Source organism: Arachis ipaensis, chromosome B8 (assembly GCF_059453495.1).
Source record: "Arachis ipaensis isolate K30076 ecotype BB chromosome B8, ASM5945349v1, whole genome shotgun sequence".
Classification (NCBI taxonomy): Eukaryota; Viridiplantae; Streptophyta; class Magnoliopsida; order Fabales; family Fabaceae; genus Arachis; species Arachis ipaensis.
In genome coordinates this window covers 45,803,082-45,812,280 of record NC_142443.1, presented here as the reverse complement: position 1 = coordinate 45,812,280, position 9,199 = coordinate 45,803,082, and the positions used below count along the sequence as shown (strand labels likewise).

Here is a 9,199-nt window from a genome sequence, read left to right as displayed (position 1 = left end):
GTGCTGGGGAAGTGGAGCTAGGATTCAGGGTCACTTTTCTCACTAAACTCTTGTATCTGTTCAGCAATGAGTTTATGAACTTTGATCTCCCCTCCCACCATAATGCAATGTAGCAAGATGGCTCTTTTAGGGACTATTTCTGAAGAGTTTGCAGTGGGTAGGATGGATCTCCTAACTATTGCATACCACCCTTTAGCTTCAGGTGTTAGGTCTCCCCTTCTCAAGACTCTTGGAGCCCCTCTTGTTTTTCTCACCCATTCAGCTCTGATAGCACAAAGGTCTTCAGCAATAGTTGCATAGTCAGGTTCTCCTATCATCCTTTCTTCATAACTTGCTTGGCTGAAATGTATGTTTTTCAGGCCAAGAGTTTTCATGATTGCTTTAGGACTGAAGTCAACTTCCACCCCTCTCACATAGCTTTTGTATGTGGGTTTCTTGGTTGGATCCTCCCTTACTGCATTTGCATAAAACTCTTTCACCAGGTTGATGTTGATTTTAGTGATTGGCTTAGTCAGGAGCTCCCACTTCCTCTTTTTGATCTTTTCCCAAACACCTGGGAACTCATCCTTTTCAAGGTCAAAGGGAACCTCAGCTAGTACCGTTTTAGGTCTCATCCATTCGGCTTGAATCTCATGGAAAACTGATCTGTATCTCCATGCATCGAATTCCCTGTTTTCCTCCATTGGCTGCTTGTCTTTTCTTCTTTTGTGGCTAGATGAAGCTGCCATTGGTTCCTTAGTTTTGGTAAGTGACAAGCTAAAGTTGACAAGGTGAAGAAAGAAGTGTTGTTGGAAGTGTGGGGAGGTTGTTTTCGGCAAGAGATAGTTTATGCTATGATGAAGGAAATGTGCATGAAGGAGATTTGGTGGTGTTGAACTTGTTCCCCAAGTGGTTCTTTATAGTGCCCGTAAGTGCAAAATGGACGGTTAGGGTGATTTGTGAAGGGTGGCTTGATGGTAAATATATGAATTAGGGAGAAGGACGAATTGCTTTTCATTTTCTTGGAAGTATTCTGGGTGCATTAGGTTGTACATGTAGCTATCTTTTCTTGCAGAACTTCCTTTTCCCATGTGTTAGTTTCAAAGACTTGTGAATTTTCTTTTTGACCAAGCACCGTACCTCCCTTTGTCTTTTTCCTCATTTTTGTCTTTTCTTTTGTACCTGCACAATCAAACAAGTTTGCTATCATTTTTCGGTCCATGTGAATTATGAATAGTACTTGCACATGTAAATCAATGATTGTCTTTATGAGCTTATAGCCGTGACTTCTACATGTATGCACACTTATTATTTGGACACCAAACTTAGTGTTTGGTCAAGTCTCCTGATGACATGAAATCCATATTGGTTGTCCTTAATGAATGTGCTTAATTCTAATAAATCATAGTCACCTTGGCTCTTTGATTCTAAACAAATTTACTACCCTAAGTAATTGAAACCAAAGCATTAAAACATGCGAATGGTATACTTGTCATGAATTTCGAAATCCAGAGGAACTTCGTGCTTTTCATGAACCGTGTTCAAAGAGGAACACCAAACTTAATCTTTGGTTGTGCACTAAAAATTGAATGCATTTTGAATAAAATTTGGGGTGCCTTCAGGCACACCAAACTTAGAGGCAAATTGCATTTTACATGCAATGTTTAGTGCACTCTTTCAGCAGTTGTCCTGAGGATTCAAGTTCATGCATAAGAAACCATGCTTTATTAGATGCACAACAAAACAAAAAAAGTAAGGATATTAAAACATGGGTTGCCTCCCATGAAGCGCTTCTTTAACGTCACTAGCTTGACGGTTGTCCCTTGTTAGGGTGGATTGTAGTGCTTGACGTCTTCTCCTCTCACTATGAAAACGTCCCCACTTGATTCATTCATGACCTCTAAATGTTCCATAGAAAGAACTTTCCTGATTGTGAACACTTGAGGGAGCTGGGAAGGAATGGTTTTGAGGCCAGGTGGGATTGGTAGATAATGACTTGATATCACGTTATCTCCCGGAGAAAAACCTTCAGTGGGAATTTTCTTGTTTCTCCACCCTCTTGGCAATCTCCCTATCACTCTTCCCTTTCTCTTGAGGATTTCTTCATTGACCCTTATGTCAGGAGAATCCTTCTGATCTGTTTCCACTGATTCTTGTGGCTTTAACTCTTGCAACTCTTGTTTGCCTTCCAAGGACTGTTTTAGAGTTTCAGCTGCTGGATTACTTTCCTCCAAACACAGATGGCTACTATCATCCTTAGGCTTTTCAGGTTCTGGTTCAGGCTCAGATGCAGGTTTGAAAACTTTGAAAATGAGCTGTTCATCATGTATTCTCAGAATTAGCTCTCCTTGTTCTACATCTATGAGCGCTCTAGTAGTGGCTAGAAATGGTCTGCCCAGAATGATAGGGTGTAAGTAGCTTTCCTCCATGTCCACAATGACAAAGTCTGTGGGGAAGTAATAATCCCCCACTTTCACCAGCACATTTTCAACTACCCCTTCAGCTTGCTTCTGAGTTTTGTCAGCCAGTTGTATGATTACATCAGTGGATCTCACCTCATTCAGTTGTAGCCTCTTCATAAGAGTTAGAGGCATCACATTTATGCTAGCTCCTAGATCACAGAATCCTCTGTCAATTTTTGTTTCCCCTATGATGCAAGGGATATGAAAACTTCCTGGGTCCGTTTTCTTAGAGAGTGTGTCCTTCTTGATGAGAGCACTGCATTCTTTGTTCATTGTTACTGTTTGTCCTCCCTTCAAAACTCTTTTCTTGCTTAACAATTCCTTTAAATACTTGATGTGTGTAGGCATTTGATGGAGAATCTCAAGAAAGGGAATATTGACCTGGAGAGAGTTAAATGTCTCTAAAAACCTTGAATAGGTTTTCCCTTTTTCACCTCCTCCTAACCTCTGAGGAAATGGTGCTTTTGGTTGGTATATTTCCAGCATGCCTTTTTGCAGTTCCTTGGCTTGCTCAGTTCCACTTTCCTGCTTAACTTCTTCCACACCTTCCTTCAAGATTTCTGGCTCCTGTTCTGAGGGCCTGATTCCTTCTTCTTCTGAAACTTCCTTCAATATGGTGATGGCCTTGCATTCTTCCCATCTCACTCTCTTTTGTTCCCCTTTAGGATTCTTTTCTGTGTCACTAGGGAACACTGCAGTTGATTTGACGGCCTGTTGAGATAGCTCTCCTACTTGAGACTCCATCCTCTTGAGTTTTTCACCATGGTTTCTTAAGGTAGCTCTCACATCATCCCTGAAGCTTTTCAATTCGGTTATGTCTTGACTCATGGTTGCCATCATTCCTTCTATCCGGTTTAATTGATCTTGAAATTATTGGTTCGGATTAAGTTGAGTAGGTTGATTATTTTGGCTATGATATGATGGTTGGGGGTAAGTGTTTTGTGTGGTTTGGTATGATCTTTGGTTGGAGTTTTGGTATGTGGAATTGTTATGTTGGTTGTGGTTGTAAGGTTTGTGGTTTTGTGGTTGGGTTTGTTGGTTCCCCCACCCAAAGTTTGGGTGATTTTTCCATCCTGGGTTGTAAGTGTTGGAGTGTGGATCATATGATTGCCTTTGTTGGTTTCCCACATAGTTGGCCTCTTCCCAATCACCTCCTTCAATGCTTACTTCCTCTTGATCTTGTGTGTGTATTGCAGCCACTTGCTTTGTTTCTAATTGCCTGGTAAGCTCTGCTAGTTGCTTGGCAAACACCTTGTTTTGGGCTAGAATGGTATCAACATGGTTCAGCTCCATGACTCCCTTAGTGTTGTGCCTTTCTGATGCATAGTAGTACTCATTCTCAGCCACTGTCTCAATCACTTCAATGGCCTCTTCCACAGTCTTTTTCCTGTTCAATGAACCTCCTGATGAATGGTCTACAGCCTTCCTTGATTCATAAGAGAGTCCATCATAGAAAATATGCAATTGCACCCAATCATGGAACATGTCTGGTGGGCATTTCCTTGTCAAATCCTTGAATCTCTCCCATGCCTCGTAGAGAGTTTCACCATCTTGTTGTCTAAAAGTCTGAACCTCAGATCGAAGCCTATTGACTTTTTGTGGGGGGTAGAAACGTGCCAGAAACTTGCTTTCCACCTCATCCCATGTTGTTAGACTCCCTCTTGGGAATGATTCCAGCCACTTAGCTGCCTTGTCCCTAAGTGAAAATGGGAACAAAAGCAGTTTATAGGCATCTTCCTGGACTCCATTGGACTTCACAGTGTCACAAATTCTCAAGAATTTTGTGAGATGTTGGTTGGGATCTTCATTAGCACTTCCACCAAATGAACAATGATTCTCCACCAGTGATATTAGCTGTGGTTTGAGCTCGAAATTGTTGGCCTGAATGGGTGGTTTCTGGATGCTGCTACCACAATTCCCAGAGGTTGGGTTTATGTATGAACTAAGAACCCTCCTCTCAGGAATGGCATTGTTTCCTTCAGCTCTCTCATGGTTGTGAACTTCTCTATCCATGTTGAGATCTAGAGCTTCCTCAAAATTGTCCTCAGACTCTCCTTCAGATTCTTCTTCTCCCAGTACTCTCTTCCCTCTTGCTTCCCTTCTAAGTCTATGAAGGGTCCTCTCTGGTTCGGTATATGGAGGAGTTGATGTCTCTCCTCTCCTACCTGTCATACAAGAACACAGCACAGGCAACAAACAAGTGAAATACTCTTGGTTAATGGAAGAGTATGGTTAGAGCAATTGAGGAATTAATTCAAACAGTTAGTGAGTCAGTGAGTTAGTTGCTTGAATTTAAAGGCATAAAGAAAGAAAGCATGTAACCAAGTGCAGAAATTAAAATTCAACAAATAACTTGTACTGAATTAATCAAAACAGAAAAAAAATGCTCAATCTAGTTAACTTCCAATTTGAGAATTGTCAATCGAAAACCAATCCCCGGCAACGGCGCCATAAACTTGATGCGCATAAACTAGTTATGCTACGATTTAGGAAATTGCACGATCGGCAAAATTCCTTCCGGCAAGTGCACCGGTTATCGTCAAGTAAAAACTCACAATAGAGTGAGGTCGAATCCCACAAGGATTGGTTGAGTGAGCAATTCGGATTAGAAGTGTGTTCTAGTTGAGCGGAATCAAGATTGAGGTGAGAATTGCGGAATGTAAAATTGGCGGGAAAAGTAAATGACAAGAAATTGAAATGGCGGAATCTTAAATTGCATGAATTAAAGAGCAGAAACTAAATTGCTGAAATTAAAAGGGAATGGGGTGGTTGCATGAGTTGAGTTGCAGAATGTAAAGAGAAGATGAGAATCAGAATTGGGGGATTCATTGGGTTATAGGAGATATTGAGATCTCCGAATCAAAACATGTTTATCTCTTCCTCAAGCAATGCGTTCATTGAATTTTGCTTGGCAATCTTATATGATTGGATCCCAATCCCTTGGCTCACCAATTCTCTCTAAAAATGAACAAATTCCCAATCCCTTGGTTTAAATGTTCATAAGAAGAGATGATGCTCGATCACTGATTATACCACACAGTTTCATGAACCACAATTTGGTAGGATTACATGTCACAATATCCATCCAAACCCCAATCCAATTCACTGTGAGAAAACTTCTCTAGCATGAATCCTCCATTCCTTTCCCAAGGTTCCGAAGGATTCCAATTATGGGTAGTTTCTTTCCCAAGACAACTGCCCAATGGAATTAGATCGAGAAGCTTTCTAACAAAATTCAAGAGAAAAGATTGAAGAAGAAGATAAACTATTATTGATTCATTGAATTACAATAGAGCTCCCTAACCCAATGAAAGGGGGTTTAGTGAGTCATAGCTCTGAATTCAATTACAAAGATATGAAAACTAGCTAAAAGTGAAAGTCCAAAGTCCTTCCTCCCTTCAATTCTATCCTATTTATACACTTTCTATATTGAGCTTCTGTTGTGTTTCTTGGGCTTTGAGGCCTCTCCATGCTTTCCTTTTGCCTTGGGTTTATGATCCATAATCTTGTTGAGGCTGTTGATCCAAATTCTGTAACATTCATTGAGCCAACTTAGTGATAATCAAATAATGACACATGACTCAATAAATTGAGATTTCAAACTCATCAATCCTTCAGGCCCAATCCCATAAACCATGATATTCAATTGGGTTTCATACCAGAGTAAGTTTAAGTTAATGTTTGTGCTCAAAGACTAACTTAAACCGCAATATTTTTGGCCCAGAAACCTTTTCCAAGAGTGGCGTTTAAGTTGCAGTTTAAGCTTAAACTGCAGCTTAAACGCCAGACACTTCCAGTGAGGCCTTTTGTAGAAGCACGTTTAAGCTTCAGTTTAAGGTTAAACTGAAGCTTAAACGTGGAAATGGAAGAAGGCAGCCCTGGAGAGTCATGTAGTCGAACACGTTTAAGCTTCAGTTTAAGGTTAAACTGAAGCTTAAACGTGGAGATAGGAAGGGCAGCCCTGGAGGTCGAACACGTTTAACCTCCAGTTTAAGGTTAAACTGGAGGTTAAACGTGGAAATGGAAGGAGGCATCTTGGAGGTCGAACACGTTTAACCTCCAGTTTAAGGTTAAACTGGAGGTTAAACGTGGAAGCTTAGAAGGGTAGCCCTGGAGGTGTCGAACACGTTTAAGCTCCAGTTTGAGGTCAAACTGGAGCTTAAACGTGGAAATGGAGAGAGCAACCCTGGAGGGGAAAACTTGGTCGAACACGTTTAAGCTCCAGTTTGAGGTCAAACTGGAGCTTAAACGTGGAAATGGCTCCCTGGTGCTTTTCCCATTCTGGCGTTTAACCTCCAGTTTAAGGTTAAACTGGAGGTTAAACGTGGAACTCCTTCCTGAGTGGCATTCTCATTCTGGCGTTTAACCTCCAGTTTGAGGTCAAACTGGAGGTTAAACGTGGAATGCTTCTTTGGTGAGGCTTTTCATTCTGGCGTTTAACCTCCAGTTTGAGGTTAAACTGGAGGTTAAACTTCAATTCCAGCATTTCTTAGCCTTCATGATTCTGGCGTTTAAGCTCCAGTTTAGGCTTAAACTGGAACTTAAACTCCACATGTGATATTCAAGCTTCCTTTATTGATTTTGTTGCTTCCTTGCTTAGCCTCTTCTTCCCTGAAATCATCCAAACAAATGCATCAAAGTCTTGCAAAATTTCATGAGAAATCTTCCATTCATAGCATTCAAGTAATATAACTAAAACTCATGGAATTTGCATCAAAATCATATTGTTTGGATGGTTCATTGCTTTGTTATTCTTTTAACCATTCTTGGTTACTTTAAGCTCAAGAAAATGCATAAAACAACTAAAACTAACAGAAAAATGCTAGTGAAACTAGCCTACGATGCCTTGGCATCACAACACCAAACTTAATACTTGCTTGTCCCTAAGCAAGTCCTGAGTTATTTGAGAAGAAAGTATGAAACAGAAAGCAATTACATTGGCTATATTAGCAAGCATTTGAAGTTCATCAGAAGGGTTTTATGCAGAAAGTTGCAGCATCACTTTTTCATACTTATCAGGTAAGATTATCACTTTTTCATTGCATCCATCAAACACTGCTATGGCCTCTTGTTATTCTTATGTCTTTGGCACTTTTCTCTTCTTTGTTTTTCTTTTCTTTTTCTTAGAGATCCTTTGCTCCTTGTTTGCTTAGTGTCATGTGTTGCACAAGCCTTTGGCATTTTCTTTTTCTTATCAGTGCACTACACATATCCACTTTAGGCATTTTAGTTCACATTTCTTCTTGAGACATTGGTGCCCAGCACCTCTTTGTGTGACTAAATGTTTTGTATTTAGGTTGCTCTTGATAATGGACTTTTGGTTGATAATCCCGGGTTAGTTAACCCAAGTTACCAAGTGTTGAAACACTCCTCAGAACCTATTCATCCAAGCATATCCTTAATACATGAACACCACAGGCATTTGTCTCAGAAGTTCAAACCATTGGTGCCTAGCTTATTTTCTCAATTTTCTTGCTTTTTGGTTGCCCTTTTTCAGTGGCTTTTTCTTCTTCTTTTTCTTTCTTTTTCATGGCCAAAGACATTTATTCATCCAGATCCATAGACAGTTTTCAATTTCTACACAAAGAATGATAATTCTACACTCTAATTCCAGTGATCTGACTAAACAATCAAGCATGCATACCACCACTTAATTCTACTTGATTTGTCACTAATTTAGCCAAGTTACTTTTGTTCAAACTTTTCTTTTATTTTTGGAAACAGAACAAGCATGGCAAGCACTTATTTAAGAAGGTGAAGTTATATCCAAACATCTAGGCATTCACTTTATTCAAAGCAATAAACAGACACTCATACTAAAAAAAAAACTCCACATAACACTTAAATGACTTATGATGAAAGAAAGCTCATAAAGACAATCCACCAATGATCATTTGATTATTAAGGAACGAGACCACCTCTTATTTATTGCTTGGTTCTTCTTAATTCTTGGGATCCTGCTTCTTCTTGCTTCCTGCCTCTTTTTGACCACTTGTGCTTCCTTTGTCTTTTCTTATGAGCTTTTTCCAGAATCCAGCCTTTTTCATCGTTTCTTCCACTCCTTTTTCAAGGATCATTGCCTTGTTTATTTCTCCTTCTTTCCTCCCTTTGAAATACTCATCAAAAGCTGGGAATGCTGGGTCCATCTTGTGTAGATGTTCCCCTATGTAGTTAAGCTTGATTTGCGAACTGATGTTGTAATCAGCTTGGACTGAGTATCTTGCATTCTGTAAAGTAGTGGCTTCCTTGATTGCCAAGACATTGGCATCTTGGTGTTGGCATATGTGGCTGAAGGATTCCTGTAAGTGTAAATTCTGTTCCCTTTGCAGATCGAAGAATCTTGATTCAAAGTTCCTTTGCATATCCATCATTTTTAGGTGAAAGTCCTCTTGTCTCTCCTGAGACCTCATGTATTGTTGAGACATTCCTTCCATGATTTCCTGCATTCTGCTCATATCCATGGGGTCTCTGGGAATTCATTGTCTTCTCTCTGGAATTGCTTGCTCTTCTTGCTCTTCTTCTCTGTCTTCTCCTTCCTGTCTTTCTTGTTCTGCTTCTTGCTCGGCTTCCACTTGTTGCCCTTCTTCATTTCTTCTTCTTGTATGTCTTGGAGGAGTTGGGCCAAGAGTCATTCTGTACGCGGTTATGGCCAATCCAGGATATAGCCAATTAGGTCTTTCATCCTCAAGTGGTACTTGGGCATCGATGCATAGTCTAATGATAGTGCTGGGGAAGTGGAGCTAGGATTCAGGGTCACT

The 9,199-nt window shown here is 40.2% G+C and overlaps 1 non-coding gene across 1 annotated transcript; it reads left to right on the top strand.

Moving 5' to 3' along the window:
- The first annotated feature begins 3,924 nt into the window (after positions 1-3,924).
- LOC148547917 (small nucleolar RNA R71) lies at positions 3,925-4,028 on the top strand. Its single transcript, XR_015898142.1, has one exon. It is a non-coding gene; the product is annotated as a small nucleolar RNA R71 (small nucleolar RNA).
- The last annotated feature ends 5,171 nt before the right edge of the window (positions 4,029-9,199 follow it).